The sequence below is a fragment of the Perca fluviatilis genome, chromosome 2, assembly GCF_010015445.1.
Source record: "Perca fluviatilis chromosome 2, GENO_Pfluv_1.0, whole genome shotgun sequence".
Taxonomy (NCBI): Eukaryota; Metazoa; Chordata; class Actinopteri; order Perciformes; family Percidae; genus Perca; species Perca fluviatilis.
Window position 1 is genome coordinate 28,767,341 of NC_053113.1, and position 9,453 is coordinate 28,776,793.

Below are 9,453 nucleotides of genomic sequence, written 5' to 3' on the forward strand. Positions count from 1 at the left end.
TCATGAAAAGAGAAATCACCGCTGCCTGATTGCATTTAGCCTATAAATGACCTTTTTCAACGTTCCCGCTTTAGATCCTGAATCTTTGTGAGGAAACATAGGCTGAAACCAAAAGTCTTACAAGTCCACCATAAATGCTCTTTCCTGTAATGAAGCAAAACAACCGTGAAGGCCAACCAATATATGCTCAGCAAATTACAAACGAGGGATATATTTTGGCCAACAGGTCTATTAGGCTGCCTCCTCTGGAAAGGATTCTGTAATTGATGCTTATTAAATAACTTCATTTACTGATTAAATTACCTTATTTTGGAGCGATTTTGTGATACATCTGCTAAAAGAGATGAAATGTTTAATATTTATTACCTTGAACATTAAACGACTTGACTGTGGCAAGAGATACGTTTGAGATAAAAACTTTCCTTGGCTGGATTGACAAGTTGAAACACTGGGATGTGTGGACCCATTATTAGTATCCTTTATCCGTCCAGTCTAAAGAAAGCAAAATTCTGCCGTCTATCTAGAGTTATCAGGATCGCAACCTTCAACTTTCCCATCAGTCAACCAGCAATCATTTACTGAGCAAATCCCAGCAGGCACTAAGTCAGACATGGCTATAATGCAGCCAAAATAGAAGAAGTGTGTGAGAGAAAAGAAGGGAGGAGGGAAAGAGGGGAAAAGAGGGTGATGAGAGTTTTATGCTTGCATGCAGCTGAGCTGAATGCCTCTTGCCATCCATCTCTGTCCCACCATTTCCGACCCACTGACAGAAGACATCCTGATGGCAAGGATGCATTTTTGTCTGTTATTCTGCTCCATTACGTAAAAGCCCCTTGATCTGTAGGACTGACTGAATGACTGAACAGACAAGTAAGAATGGACGGAGCAAAATTCGAAAAAACAAAACAGAACAAAGCAGAATGTTTCGTAAAGGAATGAGCAAAGATGTATAAAAGGTGTTAAATATAATAATAAATAATATAGATAGTTCATACATAACTGTGCTATGGCTGTGTTCACAGCTAGCTAATTTGTTTGAGTACCTTTTGGTGTGTTATCAAGACGCATAATTGCTTTTTTGCGTGTTTATCAACGCAAATCGGCCGCCATTTGCCTACATTGCGAGTGAATTTCCGCCATAGCGAGTAGTATAAAGGAATGGGGGACTGTGTAAGGAGGTAGGTTGGGGTGGCGGATGGGTGAAACACAGGACTTTCACCTGGAAGACCCGCGTCCTGTGTGTGGCGATTCTTTCAGCCGTTTTTTTTTTTTTAAGCCTTCCCTTCCCCTCCCTGAGGGGGTCTGCGGGGCTACGCCGTCGATTTGACGTATGACTATAAAATGGCCTTTGGACTTTTTTTTTTTAGCTTCTTTGAGAGAGAGAACCAACTCATTGAAGATCAGGTTTGAGCAGATCGGGCATTCTACCTGACCTGGTATTTTTGCCAGTTCATCCATTCAGAAAGTAATTAGAACAAAGACTACAAGTTTTTGGAAGAATGACATATCTGATAACAAGTTTATAAATATCCCTCCTCTGTATAGCTGGGAGAACAAGTGGGAAATCCACAATGTAGCAGCATGTATTGCTGTCTGCCCCAGCGTTTTGGTTTTTTACAACCATTAGGGGTTCCACAGTCAGAAATGTTTAAATTCTACTCATTCCCAGCCAACATTTTTATGTGGGGCACATGTGGGTAAAAAGTGGGCAGAATCATGGGCCCCAGGTGGGATTGTCAGATCACACCCATATGGGATTGTCCGCGGGTTCCATGTTGGCCCCAAGCCAATTGCCCATGTGGGTTTAAGAAAAACAGACAAGACCCATCTTGGTCCCAGCTTTAAGTCCTACGTGGGGCCTACATGGGGACAGTATGGGCTGAAATATGGGTTGCAAGTGGGATTGTCCGCGGGTTCCATGTTGGCCCCAAGCCAATTGCCCATGTGGGTTTAAGGCAGGATTACACCAGGTTTTAGATAGGCCCCAGCTGGGCAAAACAGACAAGACCCATCTTGGTCCTAGCTTTAAGTCCTACGTGGGGCCTACATGGGGACAGTATAGGCTGAAATATGGGTTGCAAGTGGGATTGTCCACGGGTTCCATGTTGGCCCCAAGCCAATTGCCCATGTGGGTTTAAGGCAGGATTACACCAGGTTTTAGATGGGCCCCAGCTGGGCAAAACAGACAAGACCCATCTTGATCCCAGCTTTAAGTCCTATGGGGGGCCTACATGGGGACAGTATGGGCTGAAATATGGGTTGCAAGTGGGATTGTCAGTGGGTTCCATGTTGGCCCCAAGCCAATTGCCCATGTGGGTTTAAGGCAGGATTACACCAGGTTTTAGATGGGCCCCAGCTGGACAAAACAGACAAGACCCATCTTGGTCCTAGCTTTAAGTCCTATGTGGGGCCTACATGGGTACAGCATGGGTTGAAATATGGGTTGCAAGTGGGATTGCCCGTGGGTTCCATGTTGGCCCCAAGCCAATTGCCCGCATGGGTTTAAGGCAGGATTACACCAGGTTTTAGGTAGGCCCCAGCGGGTAAAAAGGATATGCTTTAAAACAATTCTAATTGAGTACTGAGTACAGTTTGAATAAACATCCAACCTAGAGCTGCAACAGTTAATCACAGAAATAAATTATTAATCACCAACCAGTTTGAGTCAGGCTCTCTCTAATTTAAAAAATGGCCACATTCTCTGATTTCAACTTTTTATTTACGTATTTTTTCTGATAACAGACAAAATGATCAACAGATTCATTGGTAATGAAAATAATTGTTCCAGAAAAACAATGTAACAGTGTGTCAACGTTTTGTCTGTAACTGAAAATATTTTAACAGTTTAACTGTATTTGTACCTGAATACAAATTTTCTGCACTCACTCATATTCCACCACTGCTCAGTACTTTTTAATTTGGCACTGGCTGTCTGGATGCCCTTCGTCCTCCTCTGTCTCTTGCCCCAATGAGCCATTTCGACAGTGCCCTCTCTGCCTCCTGCTGGTTCACCAACGAATTCTTCTTAAGAGCCTCTGTAAAAAAGAATTGGTTGACAGTATGAGCTAGCATTAAAAACATATTCTCTTTAAACACCATTTACAATTAAACAAGGGCCAACTTCAGGGCCATATTGGCAAAAGTATAAAGGATATGATGGATCATCGTTATGGATTTTTAGAACAAGAAAATATTTATGAAGTACTTGAACTTAATACATTTTATTACTCCCTCATAATCATAATTAATACGGTTGGGCATTGAGAATTTCAAATCTGATCATGGGTTCCAAATTTAACATGCGCAAGTTTAGGTTTCCGTAGCGGCCAGGCGCTTGTTATGTTGCAGCCATGGAGCACAGTAAGCAGTGCTCTAGCGTGGCTTTATTTTGCATTGAAAAAGCCCCGTCAAACTGCAACCCACCATTGAATCTAAATAAATCTTTCCTCTTATTTGTGAAATAAGCATGTGACCCGTTTCAACTCCACCCCTCAAAGAATCAGAATCAAGAATCGATAAGAACCGGAATCGAAAGGAAGAATTGGAATCAGAATCGTTAAAATCCAAACGATGCCCAACCCTACTAATTAATATATAATAGCTTTGTGAGGTGTGTACACGTTATCATAAAATAAAATGATGCACATTTTTTCACATTAAAATGCCAAAATGCACTAAAAGCAATAACTGATGAACGAGGCTTCAATGGTACAATGCAGGCTTCAGATTTGAAATGCAAATAGAACCAGCATTATTTGGGTAAAAAAAGTTGTTATTTATATGTTGATTTAAGCTTATTTAGTATTAAAAAAATTAGATGAGCAGTTTTCAAAATAGTGCAGTCCAGGACAAAGAGATTCCTTGCATTTTTCCTCTAATTTACTTTAATTTGAAAATGCCAAGGTGCTCAATACCTTACTGGTGCGTAGTCAAAAAAAAAGATACACAGATACAGGGATTAAAGCAAGAAAAAATAATTTCACAGAAAAAAAATGTCAGGCCATATCACACTTTTTTTCTGCCGTAAAGGTCGCTTCCCATAGGTTTTCATGGGCTGCTCAGCCCAACAGCTCTTCTGTTCTCTAACACAGCATTCAAGTTGTAAGAAGGCTTTAACCTACACAATCTAAATACTTGAGACAAAGAGCATTTTTAAAGGAAAAGAGTGATTTTGAACAGCTTTTCTATTGTCAGTTTGCTTTTATGTAAAGTTTTCAATCTATTAAGCTTAAGACTTATAAAAGATAAACCATCTACTAACTGCTGAGAGGGAATCTAACATTATGATATAGTCTATCCAATGTCTATCCAACTTAAAAAAATAACATTTCTATTCTGCCCCTCAGCAGGTAGCATTTGTGCTTTGTCCTCCGGTTGATTCAGTAGCACACAATAGACTGTGCAGGTTAGGCTACAGGTTAAATTTAAGTTTACTTAAACTTACTTTACTTAACGACAATTATGAGATACTTGTACTTTACTTGAGTATTCCTATGTGATGCTACTTTATTTTTCCACTCCACTAAATCTCAGACGGAAATATTGTACTTTCTACTCCACTACATTTATTTGACAGCTTTAGTTACTTTTCAGATGAAGATTTGACATAAAAGAATATATTTTAATATTCTATTCTTTTGTTTAAATTCTCTGCTCTTTCCTTTTCTTTTTTAAGATTTTCTATGCACTTGAAATGTGCGTTATAAATAGTGTATTATTATTTAAAAAAACATTTGATACAATGGTATGATGCAGTAGTTAATAACTTACCCAAAGTATATATAAAGGGCCCAACACTAATGAAGAACATTCAAATCTCTCATGTTTGTTAGTGACACAAGCAAAAAATAAAATATACTTTAATAATATAACACTGCTGCACAATGAGTACTTTTACTTTTGTTACTTTATGTACATTTTGCTGCTATACTAATGTATTTTTACTCTTGTAACATTTTGAATTCAGGACGTTTACTTAATTGAGTATTTTCAGACAGCAGTATTTTTCTGCTTTTACTTAAGAACATGGTTCAAAATTAGCACCATCTACTAGCCAAATGCTGGTAAAATATGTAAGTGGCTGGTAGATTTGCTTCACTCATATGTCGAAAAAAACAATGGTAATCTATTGAGTGGCTCGTCAAATTTGAACATTCATTCGCCATTTGGCTGGTGGGAGAAAAAGTTAATTTTGAACCCTGCTTAAGTAGCCTAAAAAGGATCTGAGAAACTGTTACTTTCACCACTCTGTGACTGAAATCACTGCAGTGTGGTCAACGGTCATCTCGGGGTTTAGTAGGAATGCATCCATAGATCTCTTTTTGTGTCACGTTTCTTGTGAGACTCACATGTACTGTGTCGCAACTCACATCACATCGTATTCCTGCACTTTTCTGAAAACAGGCCGGTGGGCATAGCAAAAGTGGAGACAGGTGAAAGTTGGAAGTCTTATGCAGGCATGAAAACGGGTGAGGGGTGAAAAAGGTGAGAAGGATATTACCCCTCTAGGGGGTTCCGGGGGCATGCTCCCCTGGAAGAAAATTTTAAATATTCCATATTTTAAAGCATCAATCTGATGCATTTTGAGATGCATTTTTTGCCAACCAACAGTGTAATATTTCAATATGCACTCATTTAAGTTAATTTGACTGGCAAAACAATAATAAAAGTCATAATGTTTAAAGACTAAAACGTTTTGGATACATTTTTACTTCTTCCAACCATATGTTAAATTAAGAGTCAATGTAGATTTACATATTACAATAATATCATAATCCTACAATGAATCATTGTGAAAACTAAACTTTACTACTTCGGCCAGATCATCATCAAAAGAGTGAATTAGTACATTCAAGATTTTGTCCATGTTGATATATAGCTGCTTTATTTACATTTATTAAAAACGTGGCATTGTTTATCTTTTCAAGCAATAGCGAACTGAAACGTCGGGACAAGGCCGTTATGTTTAAATACCTGCCATGCTGATTCCAAACAGACAGCTTTGTCAAGGCAGTTTGGGCTTCAGATAGCTTTTACAAATCATGTTCCGCTATGAACGTGCACACACGTATTGTTTGTATCACGGTCGGTCAGTAAAGGTGCAGTCGCAGTCTTAAAAGGTAGCGGTCGTTGCCGGTAACATACTCATATGACAGAGTGCACGGGCCGAAGCTTTGTGACTAGCATCTAATGACTAGCAAGCACCGTCTTACCGCTGCTGCCGTCCAAAACATGCGCTGCAGAAGCACCCGGCTCCCTCAGTTTGAGACACCAAGTGCTAAACAGCTTCCCGTCTACATCCTTTTCCTCTTGTCCTCTATTCATGCCCAGCGCCATTTGTTTTAACTCCTTTCTCAACTAAAGCTGCCTCTATCTACCTCTATGGTATCTACATGCTCCAAGTATGATAAAATTGGCCTCCATTTATTTTAGCCGCGTTAACATTTCGGCAAAGACCCGCCCTACTTTGCATCTGATTGGCTAGAACTTCGTTTCATTGGTTGGTGGAAGTTCGATGATTGGTTAAATACATAGACAGTATGGTTAAATCCAAGCGCATCAAAACAAATCCCATGTGGAATTTTTTAATTTATTTATTTTTCTCAAATAGTCATCGCCAGAAATCGGGCACCAGGCCGAGTACTTATACACCCCACCCCCACCACTTAAACATTTCTCATCAAATCTACAGGATTCATGTAGGTCACCTATTTTGGTTTCAAAACGGCAAATTTAACGCGAGGAGTGATTTTCATGTCTGCATTTTACAGTTCGCACACATCTATTTTTAGTCTCAAATACATGTGAAACACCTGCACAACAAAGCACATTGTAATTTTTTTCCTCTCATTTTCGGGGTGACAGAGTACTTTAATCCCTGCAGATGGAATGCTCTTTAACAAATGATTTTCATTAGTTGAAGAACTTCTCCAATTGACTTACCATACACAACGTTGAAAAGACACAAGTCCTTAAACTTATTTTTCCCGTGACGGCCAAACATGTTATAGTCCAATGCCAGCTCGTTTGACAGAATGTATTTCATCATTCGCCTCGTTGCATCATCTACATTTGTGCCCCCTATATCTGCCACCATGCCAACCTATGGATGAGAGCCAAAAGGAGAAAAAAAGGCTTACATTAACTGCCAAGACAATAAGCTTCAAAGATTTAAAAATTCAGCGAAAAAAGTCAACTAAACATTTGAAGTTGTAGCCTTTGTGTAATTTACTGTATTTTAATTTTTTTTATTTTGTAGGCTAATGCAAATCAATAACAAAAAAAAAAAACTGAATACATTCTGAATACATGTCAAACAAGCTGGCATTGGACTGTTTGGCCGTCACGGGAAAAAGAAGTTTAAGGACTTGTGTCTTTTCAACGTTGTGTATGGTAAGTAAATTGGAGAAGTTCTTCAACTAATGAAAATTATTTGTTAAAGAGATTCCATCTGCAGGGATTAAGATGTCAATGAGAGGAAAATATGTGCGCTTTTGTTGTGCAGGTGTTTCACATGTATTTGAGACTAAAAATAGATGTGTGCGAACTGTAAAATGCAGACATGAAAATCACTCCTTCGCGCAAATTTGCGCGTTTGAAACCAAAATAGGTGACCTACATGAATCGTGGTATCGAACTGCCAACAGATACATCATGCATATATGGCAAACTATTACATTAAAATTACTTACGTGGCAAAGAAGCACACTTTCCAACAGTGTTTGAAACAACTGTGATCTGGACAAATCTAAATGTGACAGGAAGACAATGGTTGAGAGAAGTCAACAGGAGGAACTTTTTATAATTCATGTTTTTGCACATTTTTGCGATTTTGTGGAGAAATTTAACATTCCTGACCATTTTACTGCCATTACCACACCATCTTATATTAACTTGAATAAGTAAATGAGCGATTTTGAAGAAATATGTTTGATAAATCACAACTTTGTTTCATGCACATCAAACACACACACAAAAGTGAATGTATTGCATTTGAGGATTATTTGCAGCAGCGCTGTTGATTGCATAACTTTTGTGGAGACACTGTCATTGCTCCACAGCGGACCCGCAACGCAAGTACACAAACAAAATCCCATTAATAAAATGGAGCCTTCTTGTGTTTGCACTGAGAAAGACAGCATTTTCAGCCTAGAATCATACAAATGCAGCTGAAACGTTTAAACAATTAATGTAATGTAATACTAGCTTACACAGCTTGTTTTATACAATATTACCAAATGTCTTTTAACTAATTCACACAAAACTAAAAGGAAAAAAGCAGCAGAGGCAACAAAAGAGCCGCCAGATGTGGCTGCTGACCTAATTCAGCTTGCATTTTTGTATTCGAAATTGTTTAAAATACTGCCTCGAAATTGTACTGCCTCGAAATTGTTTATTCTGCCTTTGATTTCGAGAGGGGCTGTATAAAACCAGTAACGTTATGTTGACTAATTAGGTTGATTAGGCCTAACTACTAACATTAGCTAAAGTTAGCTAAAACACTCAACATTAGCGTTAGCCGAGTTCAAACAAGCATTTTTGCAAATTCCCCAGTGTCTTAGTTCACAATACTTCGATAGTAATGATGGTCTAAAACAAGAATTTTACATAATAGAGAGACAGGTATGCTACTCACCAGTGTTGAAAGAACGCTGCTGCTGCTGCGGAGTCGGACTGCTGCTCTACTCTGCTGCTCTCGGCGCTGATCCGTAGAAATTCAAAATAAAAGCGCGCAGTGTGACCGTTACATTATGTTGCAATACGCATGCGTATAAACTAAACTCTCCATTTAAAAAAAAAGCCTGGCCAGCGTCTGCCTTTGTCAAAAACAATGTTTCTGCTCATAAACTGTGGAGCAATGAATATGCCAGCACATGTCGTCAACAACAACAAAAACAACAACAGATTAATAATTCACAAAAAATGATTTAAAAATAAATTTTTTTAAGAAACATAGTAAAATTAAAACAAAAACATTGTCCCCTGAAAAATAATAACTCATTTTTATTAAAAAATAGACTTTATTAATATTATTTTTTCCCATATAATATATATATATATATATATATATATATATATATATATATATATATATATATATATATATATGTTTTTTTTATTCTTCTCTTAGTAAGGTAATACAATTATTACTGTGAAAATCTATAGGCTATCCAGTGGCTTAGGGATATGCTGTTGTAGACCTGCCTGGCCATTCCATTCCGCCCACAGAACTGCAGCTGCTTACTTATTTTGTGTTTTTTTTCCCCGCAATGTGTGATAGATGTGTTAAAGGTAAGAGAGCACTAAAATTCTCAAACCATTCACCAGCAATCTGTCTACAGTTTGATCAGGTCTGTGCCAGCCACAGAGCCAGCTCTCCTTACAAGCCTGTCCAACCACAGCATACAAGATAATACTGATGACAATGCTGTCATGTTGTTTTGCAAGTTCGAC

The 9,453-nt window shown here is 38.3% G+C and overlaps 1 long non-coding RNA gene across 1 annotated transcript; it reads right to left on the reverse strand.

Moving 5' to 3' along the window:
* Window positions 1-2,793: 2,793 nt before the first annotated feature.
* On the reverse strand, window positions 2,794-8,691 carry LOC120550084. Its single transcript, XR_005637567.1, has 4 exons — window positions 8,636-8,691; window positions 7,692-7,747; window positions 6,943-7,102; window positions 2,794-3,035 (listed from the first exon to the last, which is right to left on the reverse strand). It is a non-coding gene; the product is annotated as an uncharacterized LOC120550084 (long non-coding RNA).
* Window positions 8,692-9,453: the final 762 nt, after the last annotated feature.